Raw genomic sequence first — 20,017 nt, 5'->3', positions numbered from 1 at the left:
AGCCTCCCGAGTAGCTGGGACTACAGGCACATGCCACCACGCCCAGCTAATTTTTGTATTTTTAGTAGAGACGGGGTTTCACCATGTTGGCCAGGATGGTCTCGATCTCTTGACCTTGTGATCTGCCTGCCTCAGCCACCCAAAGTGCTGGGATTACAGGCATGAGTCACCACACCCGGCGTAAACTCTATTTTTCTTCATAGCGCCTATTACCACCTTACATATGACTAGACTCGAGGACTGGCACCTTCAGGACATGCACTGTGTGTCCATGGCACATAGTAAGCACTCAAAAATTATTTACTGAATGAAAGAAAGAATGAATAAATGAATGAATGGAGATGAGTGGGTCAGGATAGTCACTCCAATATTAACAGTGATAGGTTTCAGGGGCTTTTTGTCTCTTTCTTATAATTTTTCTATCACTCAAATATTAAGTAACAGAATTTTTAAAAATTATTTTCCTCATTGAGAAATCAGAGGATGTGGCTTGTGTTTATAGGAGTCCGTGATAAGTTCATAGGAAGAAGGACTCTAAGGAAAAATATACTGACTGCCCTCCCTCCTCATCTCAGAAATGCAGGATCATTTTTCCAGAGACTTCAAGATGTTACTTAGCTATTTCTCTGTGTATTTTCTAGCTATAGGCAGAAAATTGTATTTGCAGGAACCAACTTCTACACCAAATTTGTGTGCCCTGCATCTGACAATCTTCTGCAATGGAGATAAATGTGTTTGTTGTTCAGGTTTAATAAAAACAAACAACACTAATACTTGCTGAGATAGGGGAAAAATGAACTGATATTTCAATTCATTTTGAAGTGCATACAACAAATAAGATGGATTAATGGATCAATGGAGGGATTGGTTGTTGTGGAATAAAACAAGATAGTTAAGATGTTAATGGTAGAATCTAGGTGCTGATGGTATCGATCTTCACTGTAAAGTTCTTTTATAAGTATTTGAAAATTTTTATAATATTTAAGTTAATTAAATACAACAGAACTTAAATTGTGTCAGAGGGAATTTCAAAAATTTGGGGGAAAAATGGAATTAAAAGATAAAGGTAAAAACTTTAAACTTTATTTCTCAACATAAGCTCCATCAAATTCAAGACACTTGTGTAAGTGATAACATCAGTCATGTAGTTCATCCCTCAGAGGATCCTGGGAATTTAACCATGTCCATGCAGTATTTTTATATTATAAACTGAAGAAAAGTAAGTGCCTTTTAAAGATTTTTTTTTTAAGTTTAGAAAACAAAAAGTAATGAGAAGGAGTGAAATAAGGACTGTAAAGTGGATGCCTAGTGATTTCACATTGAAACTCTCACACAATTGCCCTTGTTTAATGAGAGGAATGAGCAGGAATGTCATGGTGGAGGAAGACTCTCCGGGGAAACTTTTCCAGGCATTTTCTATTAAATATTGGCTGACTTTCTCAAAACGCTCTCATAACCAGCAGATGTTATCGTTCTTTGGCCCTCCAGCAAGTTGACAAGTAAAATGCCTGGAACATTCCCAAAACTGTTGTCATGACCTTTGCTTTTTTGCTTTGCCTGGACCACTTTCACGTCTTGTAGCCATTGCTTTGATTGTGCTTTATCTTCAGGATTGTACTGGTAGAGCCATGTTTCATCTCCTGTTACAATTCTTTGAAGAAATGCTTCAAGGCCTTGATCCTACTTGTTTAAAATTTCCATTGCAAGCTGTGCTCTTGTCTGTAACTGATCTGAGCACAGTGTCTTCAGCACCCATCAAGTGAGAAGTATACTCAATTTTAGTTTTTCAGTCAGAATTGTGTAAGCTGAACGAATGATATGTCTATAGTGTTGGCTATTATTTAGGCTGTTAATCATAAATCCTCTTCAATTAGGGCATAAACAAGATTAAATTTTTCCTCCCAAATTGGTGCCACCAAAACGGTCTGCCACTGCAGGCTTCACCTTCAACACCATCTTGTCCCTTCTTACAATGAGTTATCCTTTTGTATACTGCTGATTTCTTTGAGGCACTGTCCTCATAAACTTTTTGCAAAACATCAGTCATTTCACTCTCTCCCATCCAAGCTTTACCATAAATTTGATGTTTGTTCTTGCCCCAATTTTAGTAGAATTCACGTTGTTCTGATAAGGGCTCTTTTAAAGCTAATGTCTTATCCTTCTTAGTGCCTCAAACTAGATCCTAGATGTGTTATAACAAGTTATGGCAAGTTTGCTTTTGTGCAAAAAAATTTTTAAATCCATTTGTAGTTTTTTCATAATATGAATTTTGCATAAACTTTTCAAAGACCCCTCATAATATTCAAAGCTACTTATTTCTTTTTGATGAGAGGGGAAAATAGATATTCTGTTAAAAGCACTAATGGTGTTTTAGACATAGTCAATATTTTAGTCCATTTATTGTCTTATTTATGATTTGTGGTATAAACCACATTTATTAGATTAAAAAAATCATTTTTATAATTTCGTATTATGGTTTCATCAAATATCTTTTGTGCTTTAAGAGTTTATATAAGAAACTATGAGAGTCTGGTTTTTCCCACTAATTAGGACTTTCAAAAGCTTACTGAAAAACGCCCTTCTAAACTTGACAGCCATTGAGAGCTGTTGTGCTGAACTACAATTAGCACTGTTAATAATTGCTTTTCCAGGAATATAATTTAATGACTGTGCAGAATCAAAAACTCTAAATAAAGTATCATTGTGTATATCACTTCAATGTTGTCTTTGTTTTCCATGTAATAAACAGGTAGAAAAATTGGTCTCACTGCTAAATACTATAACCTTTGAAAACACAACTCCAAAAATATATTCATTCATTCGTTCCAATGTGCCACACTGTTCATTACACAGAGGCCATAAAGAGCTAGGAACAGAATTTCCACTCGTTTTTCCTTTTTTTCTTTCTCTCTTGTTTCTCCTTCTCTACCTCCTTCTTGCTCTTCCATTTCTTCTTTCTCTTCCAATTCTTTCTCTTTCTCTTTCTCTCACTTTTTTTTTCTCCTAATCTCCTCCTTCTTCTCTCTCCTACCTCTTTCTCTCTCCTTTTGTCCTCCCTCAGGCTGCCAGAGAGAGATGCCAGACCATTTCTATATGCTCATTTCTGCCACTAGCAAGATCATACTGAGGTAGAATATAGAGGGATAGGGATGGTTTAAGGGCAGTAGCAGTAGTCAAGGGTTAATTATGCTCCAAGCACAGAGACAAGCACCTTGTAAGTTAAAGCTTATTGACTCCTCAAGCCAATCCTAAGAAATAGGTTCATTTTACAGAAAGAAAATTATGATCCAAAGAGACCATCCAGGGTCACTCAGTCGGGAAAAGACATAGCCAGAATTCTATACAAGAGAGTAGAATGTGGCAGAAAAAGCCCTGGGCCAAGAATCCTGGGTTTGAGCTTTTACAGCACCAGTCATCAGCTGTGTGGCTCTGGGAAGTCATCCACACCTTTGTAAGCCTCACTACCAATTGATAAAATTAGAAATCTAGATTAATTGTCTGTGAGATGTTTTTCCAGGTTTGACATCTTGTTATTCAATGATGCCCAGTTCCTTTATCCATAAATCCTCATAATCCTTCTATTCATAGACTCTCTCTCCCTTTTTAGATTCATAAATTGTTTTGTTTTGTTTTCAGAGACAGAGTCTTGCTGTACTACCCAGGCTGGAATGCAGTGTTGTGATCTTAGCTCACTGTAGCCTCGAACTCCTGGGCTTAAGCAATCCTCTTGCCTCAGCCTCCTGAGTAACTGTAACTGCATGTGCACACCATTACTCCCAGCTAATTAAAAAAAAAAATTTTTAGAGACAGAATCTCTGCATTGTCATGCATTTTTAATGCAGTAAATCCTGAACAATTCCACATATATGTTGAAATTAGATATGCTATCTATATAGTGTATACAGTTATTGAATAAATGACATAAGTAATTGGCAAGTGTTGCTTTAGCTGCAGAAACAAAGCTATTGTATTTTTGAGGATCAGGTGGTATCTCACAGGACTTCCTGAGTTTCTAATGGGGAAGGCCATTTATTAAGGATAGATAAGAATATGTCTTAGAATGTTAATGTCCTGTGGAATACAGTTTGGGAACTGCAGTCCCAGTGTTCTGAAATTTGATTTTAAATTATTTTTAGGCATATACTGACATATAAGATTTACATAAATGCATAATAGAGTCATGCACATTTTTTTCTATAATAAAGTTTATTGTTGTTTTTATTGTTTATTTTCCCCTTATCCCATTAATTTTGCATCTCCTTCCATACCCTCTCACTTGTGCTACCAGGGAAATTCATATTAACAACTTAGTACATACCAATTATCCATATTCATATAATAATTGAAAACATATGAATATATTGCTATGTACATATACGTATATAGAGAGTTTTCTTGTCATGGATTTATAATGGAACATAGTATATGCACCCCTTATCAGTTTGCTGTTCTCATTTGATAATATCTTATGCAATTCCCTCTAAGGAATTTGGCTTAGTTCTAACCAAATTCCTGCTAAGTGTTTTAATGATGTTCCACAGTGTATATTGCTATTTTATTTAATCATTGCTTTTGCTGGAAAATTATTTTCATTTTTTTGGTCATTGCAAACAATGCTATAGTAAACACCCTACTATACACATCCTTCTGCTCTTGTGTTCTTTTTTCTTATGGGTCATATTCTCAGGATGAAATTGATGGTCAAAATTATATGTATTTTAAATTTGAATAAACATTAGTGAAAGTATTGTAATAATAAATATTTTCTTCAGCAATGTAGAAGAGTGGTTGCTTCCACTTATTCTTGCCAGTAATGGGTATCTTGTTTCATTTTTACCAGGCTGAGCTTTACAAAGTGCAATCTCCTTCCTAATTCAATTTGAATCTTTTTAACTGCTGCTGAGCAATTCTCTAAGATGTTTATTATCCATATGATTTGCTCTTCTATAATTGCCTATTCCTATTTTTATTCATTTTTGTTTTTAAATTTTTTTTAGCTATTTTGTTATCAGTTTGCAAGAGCTCCTTATATATTATAGGTAATGGACATTTGTAATTTGAGAGGTAGTTTTATAAAAAAATTATTAATTGTCTTTGTTTATGTTATCTTTTGTCATAAAAAATTTGCAATTTTTTTGTAGTTTAGTATACCTTTTCTTTGTAAATTCTCATTTTCTCTTTTTGTTAGGATTTTCTCTACCTGTTATGTGCAGAGTCTTCTAATTTTCTTCTGGAATTTTTTTTAATATATAAGTTTTTAAAAAAATCATTTGAAGTTTATTTTTAAATGAAGTGTAGGATAGGTATCCAACTTTATTTTCTTCTAAATGAGTGGTCATATTAGGTGGTATGACTTACTAAATAACCCAGCCTTTACTACTAAATTAAAATATTGACTTTGAAGTGGAATGCATTAAATTTGTAATGCACTCAGATATATTTATAGATTCTCTATATTGTGCAATCATTTATTTGTCTGTTTTTTGATTGATATCATGCTGATTTGATTTCAAATTTTAGCTAAAGATTCTGGTACCTGGAAAGTCAAGTCCCCTCTCACTTTTCTTTTAGAAACATTTCTTGGCCCTTCTGAAGCATCTATTTTTTCTTCCAAGAAAACATTAAGAATATTTTAAATTAAAAGAAAAAGAGTGGAAATTCTATTTGTAATTGTAATGCATTTCTAATACTTTGGTAATAATTAATATTTATATGATATCAAGTCTTTTTATTTAAGAATACAATATACCTTTCCATTTATTTAGATCTTGGTTTATGTACTGCAATGATATTTTTATGGTATTTGTACTAAAAAATTTTCCTCAAATCCTCATAGATATGACAATATTGTTATGTTTATAGGCTATTCACTAATTTTTACACTTTCATATCTAAATGCTTATTATGGGTAGAAAAATGTAATTGATTGTTTTATATTTATGAATTATCCAGGCACCTTTTAAAAATTTCTTAATAATTCTGACAGTGTTTCTTCTGTATTTTGTCTTTTTGAGACTCTTATTAAACAATTCAAACTTCAAAAAATGTTATTTTTTCCTACTGTTCAAATTAATAATTTTATTGTTAGCAATATTTTCATATTGCTACATACTCCATATCAATATTGTATAGCAATGTGATAAAAATTCCTCTCTTATTTGTGATTTTAATTGAAATTATTTTAGCATTTGGCAATTTAGAATAATATTTGATATGTTTTATTTATTAGGTAACATTTTAAAGTAGCTTTCTTCTATTTTTATTTTTATTATTGCTTTACTTAGAAATGGCTGCTGGATTTTGAAAATTTTTCATTTTCTATTGACATAGCTAAAATATTTTTCTATTTAACTGTTATTTAATGGGTTATATTGCTATATTTTCTGACATTAAACAGTTCATTTCAAGAATAGAATTATACTTGTGACTGGACATGATGGATCATTCTTATAATCCCAGCACTTTGAGAGGCTAAGTCAGGATGATCACTTGAGCCCAGAAGTTAGACACCAGCCTGGAAAACACAGGGAGATCCCATCTCTACAAGAATAAAATAAAAATAATTAGCTGCGGCCGGGCGCGGTGGCTCACGCCTGTAATCCCAGCACTTTGGGAGGCCGAGGCGGGTGGATAACGAGGTCAAGAGATCGAGACCATCCTGGTCAACATGGTGAAACCCCGTCTCTACAAAAAATACAAAAAATCAGCTGGGCATGGTGGCACGTGCCTGTAATCCCAGCTACTCAGGAGGCTGAGGCAGGAGAATTGCCTGAACCCAGGAGGCAGAGGTTGCGGTGAGCAGAGATCACGCCATTGCACTCCAGCCTGGGTAACAAGAGCGAAACTCCGTCTCAAAAAAAAAAAATTAGCTGCATGTGGTGGTGGCTCATGCATGTGGTCCCAGCTACTTGGGAGGCCAAGGTGGGAGGACTGCTTGATCCTGGGAGGTTGAGGCTGTGAGAAGCCATGACTGGGCCTCTGCACTCCAGCCTGAATGACGTGAGATACTGTCTCAGAAATAAATGAATAAACTATACTTGATCTTAGAGGACAGACTTTATTTGCTAACTCTGTAAATATTTTGAATATATGTTTATAGGTGAGTTTTGCTAGTGTTTAAATCATATTTTGATATTTAAGAGTGCTAATTTCATAATATTAGTTGAGCACATTTAATCTTTTGCTTATGTCTGGAATGGTTTAAATATTTGTTAATAAGATTAGATAGAATTCAGCTGTGAAACCATCTGGTACTGGTGATTTATTAAGTTAGGAATAAATAATTTCTAATTTAAACAATTTTCTAATCTCTTCTTTAGTAATTAATGTATTGATGTTTTCTTTTCCTTGAATTGATTTTGATTATTTATATATTGCTGGAAAAATGTTCCTTTATTACAGATTTCCAAATTTGATGCATCAAATTGCATATTATTTTCTTATAATTCTTTTATTCTTTTCTATTTTTATCATTGTCTTCTTTCTGATACCTTTTTCCAAGTCTCTGACATTCTGCTTTCTCTCATTTTTCTTCTTTTAGTGAAACTTACAAAGGGTTTATTTAGTCTATTGATCTTTTCAAATAACTAGCTTTTAAATGTATCTATTCTTTTTAGATATTTGTTTTTTGTTTCATTACTTTCAACTTTTATAATTACAAATTCTCTTTTTCTTGTTTCAGTATTTATTTATTTTATATTTTAATTTGAATCTTTAGTGTCTTTAATGTTTATCTTTTTGGAAAATAGTGACTTAAGGCTATAAGTTTTCCTTTGTGTACAGCATTAACCAGGTTTTATAGTGTGTTCCTTTTATTGCTTTATGTGACTATTTTCACTTTAGTTTTGATATCCACTTTGATCTAATAACTAACAAAAAGTATGTTTACAAATTTGAAAGTAGTTACAATATTTTGATCACCTTTTTATTATTCATACATTATTGCATTACAATGAAAATGGAATGACTTGTGAAATATCTTCTTTAAAAAAATTTTAAGAGTTTTTTTGTGGCCAAGTATATGTTGAATTTTAGTAAATATTCCACGGTCATGAATATCTATATATATATATATAGATATTCAATTCTCCATTTAAGAGTTATAAGCTATAAAGTTCTCTATTTATATATATTTTTAAAATATATAAATATATAAATATAATATATAAAATATATATGTATAATATTAATATATATTTTACAGATAAAATCTAGCTCTGTTACTCAGGCTACAGTGCAGTGGCTCTGTTTATTTTTAAATTGAGTTTGTTGATTGTTCTTTTCAATTTCTCTGTGTCTCTCTCTTTTTTTTTAATTTAAAGAGAGAGAGAAACAGTAGAAGGAGAGAGAAAGAAACAGCTAACTTTCACACTAAGTGAGGAAATCCAGAAAGATGGGAATCTAGGTGAGGAAAGTAGCTTCCACGAGAGTGTTGGGAAATATAGAGAGATGGAGTTTAGGAGAAGACAACCTTCCACGAAAGACTGTGGAAGGGGACTCCAGAGGGAAAATTCAGGAGAAAGATGGCTTCCATGAAGGGAGTGTTCGTGGGAGGGGACCCAAACATGGAGTCCTCTCTATGTCTTAAATTAATTTTTTCTATTAAGGCTCTGTGCTTCATTTGAAAAGACACATTTTCATCTGCCACCTCAATGGTAAGCACCCCTCTTCTGGTGCCCATACTCAGGCACATTTCTCTGCTACTATTTACAAACAAGATACTTTTTTTTTTTCTATCAAGTCATTCCACTTCTAATTGTCACCCCTCTCACTCCACTAAAATAAGTTCTTTAGCATACTTTCACTTGCTGTCTTCTCTGCTTTATCCCAGTAGATAAGAAATTTGGAATGTTTTTATTCTTCAATCTCCTCTCTACCCCAATCTCACTCTTCCACTAACTCCTATATTTTACTGACACAGTGAAATATTTTTATTTTTCTTATTTTTTTAAAATATATTTTATTGCACTTTAGGTTCTGGGGTTCATGTGCAGAACATGCAGGGTTGTTGCATAGATACATACATGGCAACGTGGTTTGCTGTCTCCATCCCTGTCACCTATATCTGGCATTTCTCCCCATGTTTTCCCTCCCCAACTCCCTACCCCTCACTGTCCCTCCCCTAGTCCCCACCAACAGGCCCCAGTGTGTGATGCTCCCTTCCCTGTGTCCATGTGTTCCCATTCTTCAACACCCACCTATGAGTGAGAACATGTGGTGTTTGATTTTCTGTTCTTGTGTCAGTTTGCTGAGAATGATGGTTTCCAGATTCATCCATGTCTCTACAAAGGACACAAACTCATGGTTTTTTATGATGCATAGTATTCCATGGTGTATATGTGCCACATTTTTCTTCTCTACTCTATCATCGATGGACATTTGGGTTGGTTTCAGGTCTTTGCTATCATAAACAGTGCCACAGTGAACATACATGTTCATGTGTCTTTGTAATAGAATGATTAATAATCCTTTGGCTATATACACAGTAATGGGATTGCTGGGTCAAATGGAATTTCTATTTCTAGGTCCTTGAGGAATCACCACACTGTCTTCCACAATGGTTGAACTAATTTACACTCCCACCAACAGTGTGAAAGTGTTCCTGTTTCTTCACATCTTCTCCAGCATCTGTTGTCTCCAGATTTTTTAATGATCGTCATTCTTTTTGCATTTCTCTAATGGCCAGTGGTGATGAGTATTTTTTCATATATTTGTTGGCCTCATATATGTCTTCTTTTGAAAAGTGTCTGTTCATATCCTTTGCCTACTTTTGAATGGGTTTGTTTATTTTTTCTTGTAAATCTGCTTTAGTTCTTTGTAGATTCTGGATATTAGCCCTTTGTCAGATGGGTAGATTGCAAAAATTTTTTCCCATTCTGTTGGTTGTCAGTTCACTCTAATGATTGTTTCTTTTGCTGTGCAGAAGCTCTGGAGTTTAATTAGATCCCATTTGTCTATTTTGGCTTTTGTTGCCAATGCTTTTGGTGTTTTAGTCATAAAGTCCTTGTTTATGCCTATGTCCTGAATGGTTTTGCCTAGGTTTTCTTCTAGGGTTTTTATGGTGTTAGGTCTTATGTTAAAGTCTTTAATCCATCTGGAGTTAATTTTAGTGTAAGGTGTCAGGAAGGGGTCCAGTTTCTGCTTTCTGCACATGGCTAGCCAGTTTTCCCAACACCATTTATTAAACATGGAATCCTTTCCCCATTGCTTGTTTTTGTCAGGTTTGTCAAAGATCAGATGGTTGTAGATGTGTGGCGTTACCTCTGAGGAATCTGTTCTGTTCCATTTGTCTATATCTCTGTTTTGGTAACAGTACCATGCCGATTTGATTACTGTAGCCTTGTAGTATAGTTTGAAGTCAGGTAGCGTGATGCCTCCAGCTTTGTTCTTTTTGCTTAGAATTGACTTGGCTATGCGGGCTCTCTTTTGGTTCCATATGAAGTTTAAGGTGGTTTTTTCCAGCTCTGTGAAGAAGGTCAATGGTGGCTTGATGGGGATAGCGTTGAGTCTATAAATTACTTTGGGCAATATGGCCATTTTCACAATATTGATTCCTTCTAGCCATGAGCAAGGGATGTTTCTCTATCTGTTTGGATCCTCTCTTATGTCCTTGATCAGTAATTTGTAGTTCTCCTTGAAGAGGCCCTTTAATCCTTTGTTAGTTGTATTCCTAGGTATTTTATTCTCTTTGTAGCAACTGTGAATGGCAGTTAGTTCTTGATTCTGCTCCTTTTAAGTTTGTTATTGGTGTGTAGGAATGCTTGTAATTTCTGCACATTGATTTTGTATCATGAGATTTTGCAGAAGTTGCTTATCAGATTCTTGAGATTTTGGGCTGAGATGATGGGGTCTTCTAAATACACAGTCATGTCGTCTGCAAATAGAGATAATTTGACTTCCTCCTTTCCTAAATGAATACCCTTTATTTATTTATTTTTTCTTGTCTGATTGCTCTGCCTAGAACTTCCAATACTATATTGAATAGGAGTGGTGAGAGAGGGCATCCTTGTCTAGTGCCAGATTTCAAAGGGCACACTTCCAGTTTTTGCCCATTCAGTATGATATTGGTTGTGAGTTGGTCATAAATAGCTTTTATTATTTTGAGATACATTCTGTCAATATCTAGTTTATTGAGAGTTTTTAGCATAAAGCACTGTTGAATTTTGTTGAAGGCCTTCTCTGCATCTATTGTGATAATCATGTGGTTTTTGTCTTTGGTTCTGTTTATGTGGTGAATTACATTTATAGACTTGCGTATGTTGAGCCAGCCTTGCCTCTCCAGGATGAATCCTACTTGATCATGGTGGATACGCTTTTTGATGTGCTGTTGCAATCAGCTGGCCAGTATTTTACTGAAGATTTTTGCATCTATGCTCATCATGGATATTGGCCTGAGGTTTTATTTTCTTGTTGAGTCTCTGCGGGGTTTTGCTATCAGGATGATGTTGGTCTCATAAAATCATTTGGGAAGGATTTCTGCTTTTTGGATTGTTTGGAATAGTTTCAGAAGGAGTGGTACCAGCTCCTCTTTGTATGTCTGGTTGAATTCAGCTGTGAACCCATCTGGACCTGGGCTTTTTTTAGTTGGTAAGCTGTGAATTTCTGCCTCAACTTCAGACCTTGTTATTGGCCTATTCAGGATTTCAACTTCTTCCTTGTTTAGGCTTGGGAGGATGCAAATGTCCAGGAATTTATCCATTTCTTCCAGGTTTACTGCTTTATGTGCATAGAGTTGTTTATAGTAATCTCTGGTTGTAGTTTGCATTTCTGTGGAATCTGTCGTGATATCCCCTTTATTGTTTTTTATTGCATCTATTTGATTCTTCTCTCTTTTCTTTTATATTAATCTGCCTAGTGGTCTGTTTTGTTGATCTTTAAAAAAAAAAAACAGGTCCTGGGTTTATTAATTTTTTGAAGGGTGTTTGAAGGGTGTGTCTCTATCTCCTTCAGTTTTGCTCTGATCTTAATTATTTCTTGTCTTCTGCTAGCTTTTGAGTTTTTTTTTTTTTTTTGATGTTGCTCCACTAGCTCTTTCAATTTTGATGATAGGGTGTCAATTTTAGATGTTTCCTTGCTTCTCATGTGGACATTTATTGTTATAAATTTTCCTCTAGGCACTGCTTTAAATGTCCCAGAGATTCTGGTACATTGTGTATTTATCATTGGTTTCAAAGAACATCTTTATTTCTGCCTTCATTTCATTGTTTATCCAGTCAACATTCAAGAACCAGTTGTTCAGTTTCCATGAAGTTGTGTGGTTCTGAGTTAGTTTCTTAATCCTGAGTTCTAACTTGATTGCACTGTGGTCTGAGAGACTGTTTGCTATGATTGCCATTCTTTTGCATTTGCTGAGGAGTTATTTACTGCCGATTATGAGGTCAATTTTAGAGCAGGTGTGATGTGGTGCTGAGAAGAATGTGTATTCTGTGGATTTGGGGTGAAGTGTCTGTAAATGTCTGTTAGGTTTGCTTGGTCCAGATCTGAGCTCACGTCCTAGATATCCTTGTTAATTTTCTGTCTCATTGATCTGTCTAATATTGACAGTGGAGTGTTAAAATCTTCCACTATTATTATGTGGGAGTCTAAGTCTCTTTGTAGGTTGTTAAGAACTTTCTTTATGTATCTGGGTGCTCCTGTATTGGGTGCATGTATATTTAGGATCATTAGCTCTTCTTGTTGCATTGATCCTTTTATCATTATATAATGTCCTTCTTTGTCTCTTTTGATCTTTGTTGGTTTAAAGTCTATTTCATCAGAGACTAGGATTTCAACTCCTGCTTTTTTTGCTCTCCATTTGCTTGGTAAATCTTCCTCCCTGTCTTTATTTTGAGCCTATGTGTATCCTTGCACATGGGATGGGTTTCTTCGATACAGCACACTATTGGGTTTTGACTATTTATCCAATTTGCCAGTGTGTGTCTTTTGATTGGGGCATTTAGCCCATTTACATTTAGGATTAATATTTTTATGTGTGAATTTGATCCTAACATTTTGATGCTAGCTTGTTGTTTTGCCCATTGGTTGATGCAGTTTCTTCATTGTGTCAATGGTCTTTACCATTTGGTATGTTTTTGGAGTGACTGGTACTGGTTGTTCCTTTCCTTGTTTAGTGCTTCCTTCAGGAGCTCTTGTAAGGCAGGCCTGGTGATGATGAAATTTCTGAGCCATTGCTTGGTCATAAAGGATTTTATTTCTCCTTCGCTTATGAAACTTAGTTTGGCTGGATATGAAATTCTAGCCTGATAGTTATTTTCTTTAAGGATGTTGACTATTGGCTCCCACTCTTTTCTGGCATTTAGGGTTTCTGCTGAGAGATCTGCTGTGAGTCTGATGGGGTCCCTTTGTGGGTAACCCGACCTTTCTCTCTGCCTGCCCTTAGCATTTTCTCCTTCATTTCAACCCTGGTGAATCTGACAATTATGTGCCTTGGGGTTGTTCTTCTTGAGGAATATCTTTGTGGCGTTCTTTGTATTTCCTGGACTTGAATATTGGCCTGCCTTGCTAGGTTGGGGAAGTTCTCCTGCATAGTGTCTTGAAGAGTGTTTTCAAGCTTGGATTCATTTTCTCTGTCGCATTCCAGCACACCTATAAAAAGTAGATTAGGTCTTTTCCCATAATCCCATATTTCTTGGAGGTTTTGTTCATTTCTTTTTACTCTTTTTTTCTATAATCTTGCCTTCTTGTTTTATTTCATTGAGTTGATCTTCAATCTCTGATATCCTTTCTTTTGCTTGGTTGATTTGGCTATTGAAACTTATGTATGCTTTGCGAAGTTCTCATGTTGTGTTTTCAGCTCCATCAATTCATTTATATTCCTCTCTAACCTGTTTATTCTCGTTAGCATTTCATCAAACCTTTTTTCTAGGTTCTTAGCTTCTTTGCATTGGCTTAGAACGTGTTCTTTTAGCTCAGAGAATTTTGTTATTACCCACTTTTTGAAGCCTGTTTCTGTCAATTCATCAGACTCATTGTCCATCCAGCCTTGTTCCCTTGCTAGTGAGGAGTTGTGTTCCCTTGGAGGAGGAGTGGCATTCTGGTTTTTGGTGTTTTCATCCTTTTTGTGCTGGTTTCTTCCCATTATTTTGGATTTATCTACCTGTGGTCTTTGTGGTTGATGACTTTCAGTTGGGTTCTCTGGGTGGATGCTCTTTTTGTTGATGACGAAGTTATTTCTTTCTGTTTTTTAGTTTTCTGTTTAACAGTCAGTCCCCTCTGATGTAGGACTGCTGAAAGTCCACTCCAGACCCTGCTTGCTTGGGGATTACCTGTGGTGGCTGCAGAAGAGTAAGGGTTGCTGCCAGTTTCTTCTGCTGTTATCTTTGTTCCAGAAGGATACGAACCAGATATCAGCCTGAGCTCTCCTTTTTGAGCTGTCTCTTTGGATATATGGGGGTTGGGGAGCCTATTGAGGAGACAGCCTGTCCCTTATAGGAGCTCAAGTGCTGAGCTGTGAGCTCCCTTGTTCTGTTCAGAGCTGCTGGGCAGGTACATTTTAGTCTGCTGCAGTGGAACTCATAACTGCCTTTTTTTTCCTGGTGCTCTGTCCTGGGAAAGTGGGGCTTTATTTATAAGTTCCTTATGTGCTGCTGCCTTTTTTCAGAAATGCCCTGCCCAGCGAGGAGGTAGCCTAATCACAGTCTGCCAGCAGAGCCATTGCTGAACTGCCATGGGCTCTGCTCAGCGGCTATGTGAACTTTCTTGCAGTTTTGTTTATAGAGGTATAGTTAGAACTGCCTTGGTAATGGTGGTCTGCCTCAGTAATGGTGGCCTGCCTCACTAATGGTGGACTGCCTTGGTAATGGCAGATGCCCTTCCCCCAACAGAGCTGGACCATCCTGGGTCCAGCTGTGCTTGCTGTGAAACTCTAAATCCATAGCGTTTCAGATTGCTGGTCTTTGTGTGGGTAGGACCTGCTGAGCCAGATCACCTGGCTCCCTGTTTCAGCCCCTTTTTATTCAGTTGAATGGGAGACTCTGTCTCCCAGGCATTCCAGGGGCCAGTTGAAATGGCCACTCAGATTTGTGTGAGTTTTTGTGTGGACACTCGCTGTGCCGGCTGAAACAGCTGTGCTGGAGACTTGTGACGGTTTTCTTCTGGGGAATCTCCTGGTCTATGGGCAGTAAAAACTTGTTTGGAAATGCGGTGATCACTCATCCTCTGCATTCTGGCTGGGAACTGCACTCCAGAGTTGTTCCTATTCATTCATCTTGGATCTCAGTGAAATACTTTTAATTCTAAACTCATTAGGCTTTCATTTCAGTGTATCTGTTTAATTTCAAGAATCTTTATTTAGCATTTAAACCCCACATTCTCAGATTCTCATTAATAATTAGATTTAAATTTAGTTTTATATATAAATATAGATAGATAAATATAGTTAGATAGGTGGATTTTGTGTGTGTGTGTGTGTGTGTGTGTACTGTACTGAAATGCTCTTCAATTTCTGTGTTCAACTGATCTCCTCAGCAGCTCTATTCCACTGAGTACCTGTATCCTTTGATCTTCTTATTTTAAGTTGTTATTTGAATAAGTTATTTTTCTTTGCGGACTCATGGGGACCTGGATACAGATTTTGGAGTGTTAGTGGTCCCCTAAGTGAGGGAAAGCAAAGCATCCCCTACCTAACTTGCTGAGGAGTTGTATAACACGGAGGCAGACAGAATCTATCTAAGCAATGAAAAGAACCTTTCTACTCCTTTTCCTACTCACACTTTCCTATCCTCAGAAATAGGGAAGTCTCAGCCAACCACATACCCCACTTTGTGGAAGTCAGACTAAGATTCCTCATATAAGATCAAGTTGACTTTAGCTGCATGGAGTGCACAGAACTCTGAGGATTTTCCCAGCATTCATCAAGCACAAACTTTATTTTGAGGGTATCTAAGTCTGGTTTTCAGACAAATACTTAACTCCTGTTGGGACAGAGCCCCACATTTTCTCCTCTGTCAAAACTTTTCAGAACTCAATACCTTAACACTCAATGGTTCACCAACACCAATTGCTGCTTGGCTCAACATAGGCAAATAAATTCAAGACATAGAAATAGCTAGGAAATAAAATATTGAAATTCTTTCACTATCTTTCCATAATAATCTTATAACAGAATTATAGTTTTTCAATTAATTAATTATATGACTAATTAGAATACCTTAAAATGAGGGTATTAGATAGGTGGATTTTGTGTGTGTGTGTGTGTGTGTGTACTGTACTGAAATGCTCTTCAATTTCAGTAAGCAGAAAGGAAAAGGGGGTGCATAATAGATAGAATATGGTTGAAGCTATTTTTATGGACTGACCAAAATCCTTCAAGTAATCACTACCCTTCCTATGCCTCAGCTCATGTAATGTCAGCCTTGATAAATTGCACTATTAGAAATATTTCTGTTACAAGTAGCAGAAAAATAAATATATATGGCTTATATAAAAATGAAATTTATTTCCTCATCCATAAATCTAACCATCTGGAGCCAAGCTGACTCTGGGAAGAATATGAATATTGGACTTTGGATAATTACTATTCAGTTATGTTATTGGTGATTAGTTTCTGCCTAACTTCTATTTTTCTGTGGCAAAACTAATCCATCTCAAGATTCTAAGATATCTACCCAAAACCCTGGGGATATTGGGTTTCTTGGTAATGTCCAATGGCAAAGAAGTCTTTTCCATTAACTCACTGAGAAGAGCATGTAAACTTCTTTCCCAGAAGCTACCAGCGAACATCAACCACATTTCATTGGCCCTATGTGGACCAAATACTGTAATGAACAAAAAACTCTCCTGTTCTTTGGCTGTATGAAAGTGATCAAGATAACATAAAGACACAAATAGTGTCCACTAAAATCATGTTTGTCAGGGTCACCAAAGATTTCTCCTTTGACAAATCTAGGGATCAGTTTGTAGTCCTCATTTTGCTTGATTTATTAGTAGCATTTGACTCAATTGATCATTTACACCCCCTTGAAAGACTTTATTTCCTTTGCTTCCATGATTGTACACTCCTGGTTTTTCTCCTACCACACTGGATGCTTCAGTTTAGTCTCCTTTGCTGGTTCTTCCTCAAGATCCAGTATTTTAGAGATGGAGTGGGCTTGAAACAGTTTTTTTAGACCTCTTCTTTTTTCTATCTATACTCACTGCCTTCAAAGTCTTAATCAATTATCAGTTTCATGGCTCTAAATATGAATTAATTGCATAAATATGTACAATAAACATCGTCATCATCATCATCTGGAAGATACCAAATCAACATCATCAATCTTATTACTAAATGCAAGATAAATGTTATTTGATTTACTGCTAGTGGACAGTATCACATAGATTATGTTATTATCCCCATTTTACAGGTGAGAAAAATGAGACTTAAGACAATGTAAATAACTTGGGTAAGACCACACAACAATAAAGTGGTAGAGTACCGCCAAGCCTGAAATCTCAACAGAAACATTCCAGAGCCATTTTTAACCAGCATATGTTACCATCTCTATGGTGTCAATAACTTCTTGATATGTATCACTTCCGAAAGGCATTTATTTGCTCATAGGTGGTAATCTGAAGTTTTTAGGATGTCTTGCTTCCAGGAGCTGATTTCCCTGATGTCAAGAATTTCCTAAAATTTCTATCTTAAATGACTTCAAAATTTTCAGTAGTGAATTTTCCTGCTTGTGGGAAAATTTTAAATGCCAAACTACCATTGATACTATTTTCCTAAAAAAAAAAAAAAAAAAAAAAAAAAAAAATTGCTCAGCCCACTGAAAAGGAGAAACCTAAAACACTCTGTGAAAGTTATTTCCCTGGCTAATGCCTCTTTTATTTATTTTCCTCTCAATCATCTTAGTGAAACAACTTTGCAAAGCATAAAAATAACAAAATAAATAAGGTGACATAGAATAAGGAGATAAAATAACTTTACTTTCTTGTCCTCCTTTTTAAATCTGTATTCCATCTTCCCCATCCCATTAAAATTACCTTTCAATTACCAAATTCAATAGATATTTTTCAGTCTTTGTTTTACTCAGTTTTCATCTGGCATTTAACAATGCTGATCATTCCATTCTTAAAACTGTTTTCTCTTTTGACTTCCATGACATTATGCTCTTCTGAATTTCCTCCTACTTCTATGACATTTTCTTTAGAATACTACTTATGCAAAGTATATTTTAAGTTTGGTTTTCTTCAGGGTTTTAAGTCTTCTTCTCTCCCTGGATAATGTCATCCATTTAGATTGTCATTAAAAACTGAATCACCCATGAGAGGGCGAGGAGGATGTGCTCAGCACATTATATAAAGTCAACATTTGCTAAGCTGGGCTTAACTTAAAGTGTAAGTTAGAAAACTTCCCTTGCGATATTAATAGTCTTCTAGAAGTGATATTATACATTTTAGTATCTCCTTACTATGTACTGTGCATATGTGCAGCCTTCTATTAAATCTAAGTAATTTTCACCTAAGTTAACCATATTAAAAGTTCTATTTATTACTCCATGGCATTAGGACAGCAATTAGTATTACTAACAAAGTAGATATATTACTTTGTGCTAAAATTCTTAAATTTTCATATGGAAAAGTCACTTCTGCTTTCTCACGGAAAGACAGCAAAGCCAGTTCCAACTGAGGCAACGTTAATAGTTGAATCCAAATAAATTTTATTACATTATTTTGAAGAAATATGTTTTATATTCTTGAGATATCCATTTTTGGAGTTTAAAATTTATAGTGCATATAGAGATTATTTAATAATGATAATTAATTGTGATTTTTATTGGAAATAACTCATTTAGCTTTTTAAAACAGAGTTAACAAGGCGGGTGTATCATGAGGTCAAGAGATCGAGACCATCCTGGTCAGCATGGTGAAACCCCGTCTCTACTAAAAATACAAAAATTCAGCTGGCCATGGTGGCGTGTGCCTGTAATCCCAGCTACTCAGGAGGCTGAGGCAGGAGAATTGCCTGGAGGCGGAGGTTGCAGTGAGCAGAGACTGCGCCATTGCACTCCAGCCTGGGTAACAAGAGTGAAACTCCGTCTCAAAAATAAAAAAAAAAAAAAAACCAACAAAAAAAAAAAAAAAACAATGCAAAAAAATGAAACTTGCAATTCTGTTTTTGTAGTTAGGGCATTCCAAAAATTAATTACTGTAGACCGTGTCTCCCAAGAGTTCTGTTTTTAATTTCTGTCATCTCCTTCAAACTTTTAAACTTAACAGAAATAGAATGTGGTAAAAATTTAGCTTCCCATGAATAAATAAGATTTTTATATGCTAATTTTTATCCCTTTAAAGCTTGGTCTGTGATGGGAAAGACTTATAAAACTTACTCCTGTGTAACTACTTTTGCCTTTTCTTTAAGTCATAAACCATTGGTATATATTTTTCATTGCAGTGAAATTCGTGTAAAATAAAAATAACATTTTCTTTAAATAACGTTTTTAAAGTGAATAATTCAGTGACACTTACTTAGTACATTTACAATGTTGCATTACCATCAACTCTATCTAGTTCCAAAACCTTTTTATTGTGCCAAAAAGTGACCCTATACGTACTAAGCAATTACCCTCCACCCCTCACCCCCTTATTCCCTGGTAATTCTGTTTTCTATAAATTCACCTATTCTGGAAATTTCATATAAATGGAATCCTACAATATGTGGCCTTTTGTGTATGGCTTCTTTAACTTAGAATAAAGTTTTTCAAAGTCTATCCACTTTGTAGTATGTATCAGTATTTCATTTCTTTTAATGATTGAATAATATCCTACTGTATATGTATGTATCACAATTTGTTTATCCATTCATCTGTTGAACATTTGAATAGTGTCCACTTTTTGGCTTTCATGGATAGGGCTGCTATGAACATTCACATACAAGTATGGCTTAAGTAACATTTTCAATCAGCTGGCATATGTTTGGCAAAGATATAAGAGTAAGTTTCCTGAGTTTTTGAAAGCTATTGAAAATGTGACTGAATATTATAGACAATTTTCTTATCTTGGGATCTATCTAAAGAAACCAAATTTTAAAGCTTTG

Source organism: Sapajus apella, unplaced genomic scaffold (assembly GCF_009761245.1).
Source record: "Sapajus apella isolate SASKATOON/1434 unplaced genomic scaffold, GSC_monkey_1.0 scaffold27, whole genome shotgun sequence".
NCBI classification, from domain to species: Eukaryota; Metazoa; Chordata; class Mammalia; order Primates; family Cebidae; genus Sapajus; species Sapajus apella.
This window is presented reverse-complemented; position numbering follows the sequence as displayed.